A 12,500-nucleotide genomic window follows, 5' to 3' on the forward strand; every position below is an offset into this window, starting at 1 on the left:
TTGATAGACAGTATTCAAAACAGTATCATTCACAATAGCATTGGCAATATCATGATAACTAATAGGTGAATTGTCAATCACGTTGAACAACATATCAATGTCTTCAGGTACAAAAAGTTCAGTCTTGTCAGCAAGTGGTAGTCGAGAAAGGCCATCGGCACAATTCTTTGGACCAGGTATATACTCCAGCTTATAATCATAGGCGGCAAGTGTGATCGCCCATCTTTGAAGGCGAGCTGATGCATGTTCAGGCAAAGGTTTGGCTTCTCCTAGTAATCCCAAAAGTGGTTTATGATCCGTACGAATAACTACACGATTACCAAAAATAAACTTATGGAACTTCTTGACACCAAATAACACCAATAGTGCCTCCCTATCCAATTGTGAATATTTAGCTTCAGCCTGACTGAGTGAATGACTAGCATAAGCAATTGGCTTTTCATTATTTTCACTATCTAAATGAGCTAATATTGCTCCAACCCCGTGGGAGGAAGCATCACACGTAAGAATAAGCTTTTTTGTAGGATCAAAATGACATAGGATTTGATCAGATGATAACATTAATTTCACTTTTTGAAAAGAATCTTCCTGTTGACTGCTCCAATGCCATTTGGCATTTTTACGAAGAAGCATGTAGAGGGGAGCGAGGGTATGAGACAAATTATTCATGAATTTTGAATAGTAATTCACGAATCCTAGAAATGCCTGCAGTTGCTGAACGTTGTAAGGACGGGGTGCTTCGTATATTGCTCGTACCTTTTCAGGCTGAGGACGTAAACCATGCGATGATAGGCGATATCCTAAGAAGTTGATTTCTGGCTTCAGAAATTGACATTTTTCTCGTCGAATACGTAATCCTTTCTCGTTGATGAGTCGTAGAACTTTATCCAAGGTAGCGAGATGCTCTTGGTCATTTTGACCAGTAATGTAGACATTGTCGAAGTAGACACACACGCCTGGTATGTCTTGAAACAGGGTTTCCATGACAGATTGGAAGATTCCTGGACTGGCAGAAATACCGAAACAGAGTCGTTCATATTGGAAGAGTCCTTTGTTGGTATTGATTGTAGTGAGTTGTCGAGAACTTGGATCTAGATTGAGCTGCGTATAGGCATGTGTAAAATCTAACTCAGTGAATTTGTCACCATGTGATAATTTTATAGCGAGGTCTTCGATTCTTGGTATTGGGTGATTGTTTTCGTGAATGGCTTTATTTATTGTGACCTTGTAGTCACCACAGATTCTGACAGAATTGTCGTTCTTTAAGACTGGAACAATGGGCGTTGCCCATTCCGACGTTGAAACCTTTTTTATAATGTTCTCGTGTTGTAAGCGTTCGAGCTCGTTTTCTATCTTTTGCCGCATGGCAAATGGTGGTTGTCTACATTTGACGAATTTTGGAGTTGCATTGTCTTTTAAATAGATTTTGACTTCGCGATCATTCAATAATCCAGTGCCCTGAAAAACGTTGTTGTTTCGATCTAACACCTCGTCAAGAGTTTGTTGGTTCTCAATTGAGAATAAAGATGACCAATTGAGCTTAAAATGATGAAGCCAGTCCCTTCCCATTAAGGGAGGACCGTTACCCTCAACTATAAGGAGTGACAGGTTCGCAGTTTGCTTATCATACCGCACATTAACAATTGTTTCTCCAACAATTTTGACATCTTGGCCTGTGTAGGTGGTTAGTGATTTCGATGACTTATCAAGTTTAGAGTTAACTAGATTTTCAAAGTTATTCTTGGTCATCACACTACATGACGCACCAGTATCAATGTGGAACACAATGTTTTTATTGTTAATGAGGAGGGGAACCGAAATAGGGGGCCTTTTGTTTGGGGAATTCACAATAAAAAGTTCAAACTTATGCTCTGGGGGGCTTTCTTCATGCTGGGTGGCCAAATTATCTTCATTCAACAGGTGATTTTGATGGCGGTATTTTGCTGTAGGCGCTGGTTTTTTTGTCGATTGTGTTTGCGATCTGCACATTTTTGCAATGTGACCCACTTTTTGACATTTATGGCAGGTTGATGATTTGAATTTACACTGGAATTGGGTATGAGGGCCGCCGCACCGATGACACGATTTAGAAGTCGCTGATGAAGCATGTGATTTGCTCATGGTACTGAACGATCTTGAAGGTTGCTGATAAGAATTTCTGGACGTGGAAAAATGGACAGTTTCGCCCTTCTGAAGTTGATGTGCACTATCTCTTGTTTGATGAATAGAGAGGGCAATGTCCATGGCTTTGTCGATAGTGAGATCATGCTCAACAAGAAGTTTTCGTTGAATCTGAGCATCGTTAATACCGGTCACAAACTTTTCGCAAAGACGTTCATTTAGAGTTTCTCGAAACTGGCAGTGCTCCGCAATGCTCCGCAGGGCAGCACAATACTGTTGGATTGATTGAATTTATCTGATTCTATGTCATTTGCCATGAAATAGAACTTGAGACGTTCCAAGTAGTCCACAATGGATGTCCCTTCCACAAATTCTGAGATGGTCCCAATGGTAGCCATTGTTTTGGTTTAATTTACGTAATCAATAAAAAAAAACACGGGAACCTTTTCAGAGGAAGACCGATCACAACACTCCCCGTGATCCTAAACAAAAACCTCACAACACTTGGACAAAGCATTAGTCTCATAACGGCAGGGGACCTTGAAAATCTGAGAACCCTAGCAGAGGACCGGCAATATTGGAGACACCTCACACAGGAAATACTGGAAACAGCCAAGGCGACCCTCGGTCGAGACGCGAAATGCATCTAAGTCAAGTCAGTCAGTCAATAAAAAATATTTGAATAATTACTTATCTGGCTCTTTTAAGAATTAATACGTAGCACTTCGGCTCTAGATGACTTTATCTCGTCGCCATTTATAATAGATTGACAATCAACATATAGTTAGAACACAGGTAGCCATAAGCTCTTTATTAAAACGGAAGTTACCAACTGAAGGTAAACAGGAACTCTTTCTTAACAATGAAACAAAAGGATAACAATGGGCGCTAATCGTAATAGTAATATCAGATACCCAAACATTGTATCGATATCGGTATCGATGATACTTTATTACAGAAGTCAAACAGGTTGATCAACAGTTGACGAAAAATCTACTTCACCGATTTGTCAACACTATCGAATTGTAATATCTTATGACATGCGGGCGCCACGTCTCGTCTCGCATGTTATGTATTGCATTGAAAACCATTGTAAAGATCTTTGAGGATATTTCGTGGTTAATGCGCTATATAAATGTTTGAAAGAATATATTTTGCTCATCTCGAGGCTTATTTTATAACAAGCCGGATGCTCTGAAGAATATCTAGCAAAATGGGGCACTAACTACTCATTATCGACAAAAACTTTAGGGTATTTGTGCGACCGCGTAGTGTTACTATATGTAGCCTATCCGAAAAAGGTCAATAAAGTATAAAGAAATTTTTAAAAACTAGGTCATTTCTATAATTTGTACTGGGCCAGCTTTTTACTGAAGGAATGAATCGTAGTTTCTCAGGTTTTATCTTCAAATTGGAAATTATATGTCTTCTCCCATTAAATTGACATTTTGCGGCCGTTTAGGGCAGGCCCATTTGACCTCATGCTCTATCATTGACATTGTTATCATGAAATGTGGGTCATTTAGGCAATGACAATGAATAGTTAATCCTTATTATTTACCAGGTTATTCCCTGTCTTCATCTTTTTTTTTTTTTTGCACCGAATGCTTTCCAGTTCCCCCCCCTCTCTCTCTCTCTCTCTCTCTCTCTCTCTCTCTCTCTCTCTCGCTCTCTCTCTCTCACACACACACACACACACACACACTCCTTCTCTCTCACTATCTCTCTCTCATTCCTTCATACTCTATCTTAACAGGTAATTTGCACACAGGATGCGTCATTTTCTATATTGAGAATTCAAGGAGACAGATATAAAATGATAGAGAGAATTTTTAAAAAGTTTAATAGACAAATCGCTGGAAAAAAATGAAAAGACAAAGGACATATTATTCTACATTAATTTAAAATAATAATAATAAGAAAGAAAGAAATGAAAAGAGATATAATGTGTTCACTTTCAGATTACCACAGCCACCCCTAAAACGTGTTAGATTGCAGACGAAATGACTAACCATAAAAGAACGAGCTACGGATAATTTCATAATCTCTCGTTTGATATAATTCCATTCTCATAATTGCGATAAATCGCAACAATCTGTACGATGTTAGATTTAGAAGTTTCCTGACAATAACGGCTTTCATCGCAAAACGTATTCTGATACTGAAAGGTTCATAATCTCTTAAAGAAGAAACTATGTTATGATTAATATTATCTTAAGCAGTGATACAAAATATTAAACAACAAAGAATAACAAGATGTATAAACTGAAGAGAATTTAAATTATTAGCTGTAAACGATAAAGCAACGCAAGGCACAGTGACACACAAATATTATAAGGCAACGTCACACTCGGTAAGACGCTCATCGTATGTACGCCATTCGTCGCTCGTCTCTCGTTGCTAATAAACGCAGTATAGTACTAGAATTCTGTGATACAGCCAAGACATGTTTCACAGGACGTATGCCATATGATACGAGCAGGTGAAATTCCCATTAAACCATTGTTTCATTGCAAGCATTAAAAAAAAACCTCGTGTGCCTATACGCTTTTTGCTTGTGAAGATGCATCCAGTTGATTAGTAAAAGTTACACTTTGTTTAGACACATTGAGTGGGCTTACACCATCATATTGTACAACGCGAAGTAATTTGATAAAATAATTTTGAAAAGTTCATGACCTTGATGAATTATCATTTCGTCAAGCAGAAAAATATTTCTGTAAGACAAGAGTTAAAACTTCATACCCTATAAACTTTGGCCCTGGTACAAACAGCATTTTACAACAATCAAAAGACGCTTGGTACGCTTTTAAAGCTAGCAAATGGAAATGAACGAAGACAACCATTTCGGCAAACTTCTATCTCTGTCTGACGTCTCCCTAAGACAAATATGAGTATTCTTTTGGCATTATCGCTATTTTAAAATGTTTATAAACAAATATTATCATATTCTTTTTATACATTCACGGTAAACTGTTACATTTAATCAAGGTCACAATGTAAGCATTTACACAGGATCGTAATGCGCAGAGATAAGAGAGAAAGCTAACAACTGTCACTATCATCTCACAGAATTATTTATTTTGGATACAACATGTATTGCAATGTGCTTTTGAAAACAAATAAAAAGAAGACGACGAATTGCATTCATACTGGACTCTTGCCATGAAAGAAATTGTATTTTGTAACTAGATTTACATGACGTAGAAGAACTCACCTTAATCATGTTAATATGTATTTAGGAGAAAAAGAAGAATAACGATATTATTTTTGCTCTTCTATGAATCTAGTATGTTGAACGCCTATGTTGAAAAGGAAATGTTCCCTGGCCTAGTGCTTCTTCCGGAATGTTCAATTTGATATTAGCTTGGGACCCCTTGTAAAGCCTCGTGAGCACATTTAGTGGATATTTCGCTCACATTAAAAAAAATTATGACTGCACTCAATTGATACTGAGGTCTAAACACTACATAGCAGATTAGCTCTATTATTTAATTGGTATTTTAATGTAAACAAAAGCTACACGAAAAAAGGTGTACCATACAATCTTAAAAAAACAAAAATAATCTCCGCTGGACTTTTGCTAAACCATCGAGGATCATTCAATTATAGTCCTGTGACTCATTCAAAGTACTTGTCATAATTCTGCCATTAACCAAAGATAGCAACATCAAAATCTTCATGATATTAATACCCAGGGCCATTTCCCTTTCGTGCCAAATCCCCTTTAATTATGATATATGGATAGGCTTCAGCCCTACTGAATCATTAAAGCACAAATATCTTCAATCGAGAAACCCCACAGTCCAATACACAATCCACCTTTTGCCAGTTGACTCACGTACTCTGGAAAAAACTCATATTTAAAAATTGGCCAGAAATCTCGTCATTCAAATATCGATCGATCTAAATGTTCCTCATCTAGCAACAAAAAAACCCCCAAAAAACTATCAAACCTGGGACTTCTTGAAGTACCCGGTTTGCGAATTTTTGTCAAGAGAGGGTCATTTAAATAGGTCGATATTTTAAAGTCGAGTTATCAGGCTACTTTTTAGATACGAGTTTTTCCAGAGTACGGCAATCAACTGATTAAGTAGCGTAATTATTTATCTATTCGTCAATATAACTTTCCGATCATTTATCGATATTGTCATAAAGATTGAATTCAGTTCTCCCTACGAATCAACTTGGTGCAGCATGGTCAGCGGTACGTCTTTGCTTCGTACTCGAAAGGTACCGAGTTCGAATTCACCTAGCTCAGTTTGCGGCTCTGTACTGCCGCTGACGCCTGGGATATTCCATTATTTCATTGGAATAGACCCTAAAGGCAATTTTTCCCTTTGGGATGATTAAAGGGAATTTTAAACTTAATTTAACAACAGTATGATTGTTATTAAATCATCTTTCATGTCGTGACTCAACACGCAAATTGTTTAGACTTTATTGACATAACATAATAGAACTACCAGCTTTATTATACATTTACCAGTGTTCGTATATAAAATAAAGATTTGGGTAAAGTTAGATTGTCAGAACCGACAGTATCCAGTTTCCCGAATTGGGTTAATCTTTTGCACCGATATTAAGATCCAATGACATAACAAAACCTAACTTGGTTTGAAAAAAAATTGTAATACGATTTTATAAGGTGAAGCAGTGAAAAAGTAATTGTACAGATCGTTCAGGTGATATTTCTATATATTGACCGCTTAAAAACGTCAAGGTAGAAGAGGTTGCAGCAACATTCAAAGTGGTATAGTAGTGTAATTAAGTACGACATAGTAAATAACATAATGGTCCACTAATTTGGTAAGTTCAATAAGTATCCCAAGATCTTTCCAATTCCAAGAATTCAACTCCTCCCCTATACATCTCTCTACAACTTTGGGATGAAGTGAGTAGGACAGTGCCAGAAGACAATAGAGAATAAAAATTTCTCGACGGCGATGGGGGTTCGAACCCGCGATCTTACTGATACGACAACTCCGCCTGTCCGGGGAGAGCGTGACTCTACCGTATGATCTACAACTTTGATGCATTGAGAAAGATGTGTAAACGTAGAGTAATAATTCTCTGTAACTATTACTTTAAAATTCAAATCAACAACTGTTTACCTATCAATGGGACATATAGCTTGGTAATAGTACACTGTATGAATGATTTCTTGAAGGAATACAAGCAATGATATCATTTTGATTAAAGCTAATTTTGCTGGAATGATTAATTGAATGGTCTTCGAAATAGCCTTTTAAAAATAAAGACAAAGTTGTTTTTCGTGAAATCTAGATCAAGTTAAAGGTGTTTTGATTCACACCTAGTTTGACGTCTACTAATCTCACTTACTTACTTATAAGAGAATAGCGCAGCACTTCTCGATCTAATGTGTATTCAAAACCGAATCATAACTAAACCCTCTGAAATAAACTGAGAGGTTTGATCAATCAACAACATAGAGCATTTTTATAGTGCAATATCCACTCAACGTGCTCAAGGCTCTTTACAAAGGGTCCCTGACCAACAGCAACACGTAACATATAGAACGAGATATGATGCCTGTTAGGCGATATTACATTTTTTTTTCCGACAGAGACAACGCTGTTTACTGTCAAGTTGTCATTTTGCACCTGAGGTTGGCGAGAGAATGTGATAAAGAGCCTTTTCCAAGGACTCAACTATGCGCCGAGCGAGGCTCGGACCCAGGACCTTCTAATCCGTAAGTGAGTGTCATACCTTAAGACCACATAGCCACACAAAGGCAATAGGGAGCGCTTATCTTTGATGTAGACATCAGGTTTGATCAACTTATTACACCGTTTCTCTCCCACACTTCTTTCTATTTCAACGTGTAACTTGATATTAGCAGTTTTTAACAATTCAATGCAAAAGAACAAATTAACTAAAAAGATTTCAATAATTTTTTATTGTAAAATGTTACATGTTGTGATTCACGTAAACAATCGCGGGCAATCATTACATTTTAGATATAAATACGTTGTAACGCCCTGATTGTTTTTATCATATTGGATAGGCAATAAAATAAATTATTTCAACATTAAATTACACTTAATATTGATACATCCGTTAATAAAAGACTATCAGTTAGCACGTTGTCTTTCTAAACGTTTAGCAAACAATATTTCACGCCATTCTGCCCTAATCTTTCTCAGACTTGACGGTGCCGCTGAATTGACAAGGATTAAACTCATTTACATAATATGATAGCAATCTTCTATTGAAATTCAATGTTTTATAAATCTTATCAATCATTATACAACACTTAACTCGTCACCTTACACGTTTCACGTACTACATGTCACGCAAACCTTTAACCAGCTAACTACCGTAATCCAGAAAGACAAGAATTTAAAAATTTGGCCAGAAAACTCGTCCTCACGAGCTCCCAGGTTTGAGAGTATTTGCCAAGATGAGAGTAATTTATATCGATCGATATTTGAAGGACGAGTTTTCTGGCCAAATTTTAAAATTCGTATCTTTCTAAAGTACGGCAGTTAACTGGTTAATAGAAATAAAGATGACATTTGTTTATATTTTTCATGACTATTTTTATGTTTTGCTCACTGGCAAGACTTGAACTTGATCACGTTTCATTAAATCTTCTATCTGTTTCTCATGTTTCCTTTGCTCACAGTGGGGATTATTTTGAAGGCACAACAATTTATGTTTTGTTATCATGACGTACGTAAAGGTAATTAAAATCATGGATTTTTTTGTTGTTGTTGTATTAACCGTATCGTATCGCATTGCATCGTATCGTTTAAGAGATAATTGGCTATAAAAGCATTTTAATGCTCCCGATAACGTGCATGATTCGATGAAACTTTTCAAATTTATGTAACCAACATTCATGCTTAATTTGACCATTTCCATTACATAATATTATAATAGCTGTTTCAAGTTATAGGGAATGAGATTAGCGGAAGAGTAGCGTCCCTTGATTGGACGTCACCGGCTACAACGTTAATTATGGTATGCATTTTTGTACAGAAATATGAATAATAAATTTTGTATTTGGAGCGCTTGGCTTGTAGTTGGTTTGTTTACAAATAACTTCTCCCCCGGTGACGTCCAATCAAGGGACGCTACTCTTCCGCTAATCTCATTCCCTATTGAAATCTAATACACGAGGTCCCAATTTGAGAATGTTTGCCAAGATGAAGGTCATTTAAATCATATCGATATTTGAAGGACGAGTTTTCTGGCCAAATTTTCAAATACGTGTTTTTCCAGAGTACGGCAGTTAACTGGTTAACATATCAAATATTTTAACAAATTATCTTGAAAAAACAAAATAAAACATGAACATTCGTACCCTACCCTTTCAAAACGGTATTATATCGTGATAGATAATACCCCTTAAAATGAATTTAGAAATACAATGATGAAAAATAGGACCTTCTAGGTTTTTGTGATGTTAGAAATAGTACTTTTCGACACCAAAGCGAATAGGGATTAACACCAAGTTGCATATAAGTTGCTATAACTTCAATTTCAGACGCAGGTAGTCCTGACAATTAAGCACTTTGAGAAGGTGGGTTACATTTGAACAGCGCAATTTTCACTTAAACTGCTCAAAGAGATTTACAACGGGGCCCAAGCCATGTAGGACGATACATGACTAAAGTGCCAAGACGATTTTTTAAAAACGGAGGCGACCGTTTGTTCGTGGAAACACCCATTTCACACATGAGAACTACGATATCAATTTACTCGTAACTTAAGGTTTATTTACGCTTTTTTAAAAAAAGGACAATGTTGCATTTCATTGTAATTAAGCAAGAAACTATGTATTCGCTGGTCTTCAACAGTTTTCATTTGGTAGTGGGAATGTGTGTGTGTGTGTGTGTGTGTGTGTGTGTGTGTGTATGTGTGTGTGTGTGTGTATGTAATCTTTGAGTAAGTCAAAGAATTGTTACCCCCCCCCTCCCCCCCCCCCCCCCAAAAAAAAAAAAATTAAATAAATCATACTTTTATATAACGCGATATCCCCTGAACGAGCTAAACACTCTTTGCAAGGGGTACCTAGTCAACAGCAACACTTTACATGTACGACAAGACACGACGTTTCTTATGCGTTATTTCATTTCCCCCCCCCCCCCCCCAAAAAAAATAGACAACGCTGTGACGGCCAGGTATTCATTTTACACCCGAGTACGGTGAGATAATACGAGTAAAGAGCCTTTTCTAGGGGCTCAACTATACCCCGCTCAGAGCGGAACTCGAACTTAGGACCTTCCGATTTGAGGCGAGTGTCATACCACAAGACTACAATATAGCCGCACCAAACAAAAAAAAATAACTGTGTGATGCGATTATATCATCAAAGGAAACTTTATATTAAACGTCGTCCTATTTCACGGTTTTACTCTTTCATTAGGTGAAGAAGCCACTTGAAATCAAAGTAAAACTTCCCACATAATCAGTACAATGACTGACAATTAACAACACCGCCACACACTGACAAATTGCTTTTTCCTATTTTAGCAGGAAGAGAACTTCTTCAAGTATCGATTGATTAAGATAATCCCAAACTTTTCAAAATGTCCCAGTTCCAGAAATCTTTAAAGTCACTGAATTGAGAGATATCAACAAGTTAGGAGTCACCTTAATTTATCAATATTTGAAATATGCGTTTTCTGGCCAACATTATTTTTTAAATGTGTTTCGTCAATGTACAGCAGAATAGTAGAGGAGAAGGCAAATTATAGAGTGACCCATACAATCACTCATCTCATTCAAGGGTCAAAGCCTTTAATGTCGAACTCCACTATAGCAAACTGTCATTATCACTCAACCATTCTCCTCTAACGTCTTATTACGATGGGACACCTTTGGTGGTCACTCTTTCATCTTTGTCCTTTATCAGGTGACTACGAAGCCAGCGTTCAGTAAATACACGGATTAAATATGTACAAACACACACACACACACACACACACACACACACACACATAAACACACCCACAATTATTATTATTATTATTATTATTATTATTATTATTATTATTATTATTATTATTATTATTATTATTATTATTATTATTATTATTACTATTACTATTATTATGACTATAATCATTATTATTATTATTATTTTTCGCCGCGAATTATCATCACGTTACGTCGCACAGGAGCTTGCGCGCTGCCATGACCAAGAAGATGATACCAGCCTAGGTCCAATTCTGATGGAACAGCTAAAGATGAGTACACAGACCAATGAATGATCCAAACCTGTTCTTCCTTCTCCTGGACCCACACCTCCAACTTATTGAAAAATCTTTCAAAACCAATCGTCCACCCTGCTGTCGCTTGCCGGCTATGTATAGCCGCAGCAAAAAGGATGTTGGGATTTCTTTCCACTCAATATTGGGTCTTTACTAGTCAGCTGATCCTGCGTAGGACGTTGCTTCCCGAACTTTCTTGCGAAACAGATTACGGTTTTCCGCCAGTCTACTTGCTTGAGTTGCTGTCATTCCCAGCCATTCACATATATCTTGTTCCCAGCTTCTTGTTGGTCTACCTCTTCCTCTCTTGCCGTCTACTCTTGTCTGCAGAATGTGCTTTTCTAATTATTCGTGGCGAGTCGTGTGGCCAAAATAGTTTAGTTTCAATTTCTTTACAGTTTGAAGAAGAATTGGTGATTTTATTCCGATCCTTCTCAGGACTTCTTTGTTTGGGTCTAAACGCTTTTAATAGTGATATCTACTCATAACGCTATTCAATGGCAGTGCTTTCACACATAATGTGCAGCTAAAGGAAAGGGACGATGCCCTGACTAGAATAGATTCCGTAATTTTGATCATTTTCATTCATGGCACGCTTCTCGTGATCTAAATTTTGATTTTGTGCGGCTATGTGGTCTAGTGGTATGACACTCGATTTCGGATCGGAAGGTCCCGGGTTCGAACCTCACTCGGCACATAGTTGAGGCCTTGGAAAAGGCTCTTTACTCACATTCTCTCACAGTACTCAGGTGTGAAATGAGTACCTGGCTGTTAAGAGCGTGGTCTCTGTCCGAAAAAAAATTGTAACATCGCCTAACAGGCGTTGTCCAGTCCTAAATGTTAAATGTTGCTGTTGGCCAGGGATCCCTTGTATAGCGCTTTGAGCACATTTAGTGGATATTGCGCTATATAAAAGCTCCCTTTTTAAAGTTCGGAATCCAGCATTTGTCGACATTCTTGTACTTTTCCCACACTCGAATGCAGTCGTTAACGAGACTAAAAGGCAGTGCGACGATGGACATTTTTAGTTCTCTTCATTGGGCTTCATTCATGGTCCCGCTAAAAGCAGCTGAAGATTGTTGCTTTTCTCCATTTTCCAAGCGGAATTTGGGACATATAAGGCAGTGGACCAAAGTT

The sequence above is a fragment of the Berghia stephanieae genome, chromosome 2, assembly GCF_034508935.2.
Source record: "Berghia stephanieae isolate SIO BIC M18660-M18661 chromosome 2, UCSD_Bste_1.3, whole genome shotgun sequence".
NCBI classification, from domain to species: domain Eukaryota; kingdom Metazoa; phylum Mollusca; class Gastropoda; order Nudibranchia; family Aeolidiidae; genus Berghia; species Berghia stephanieae.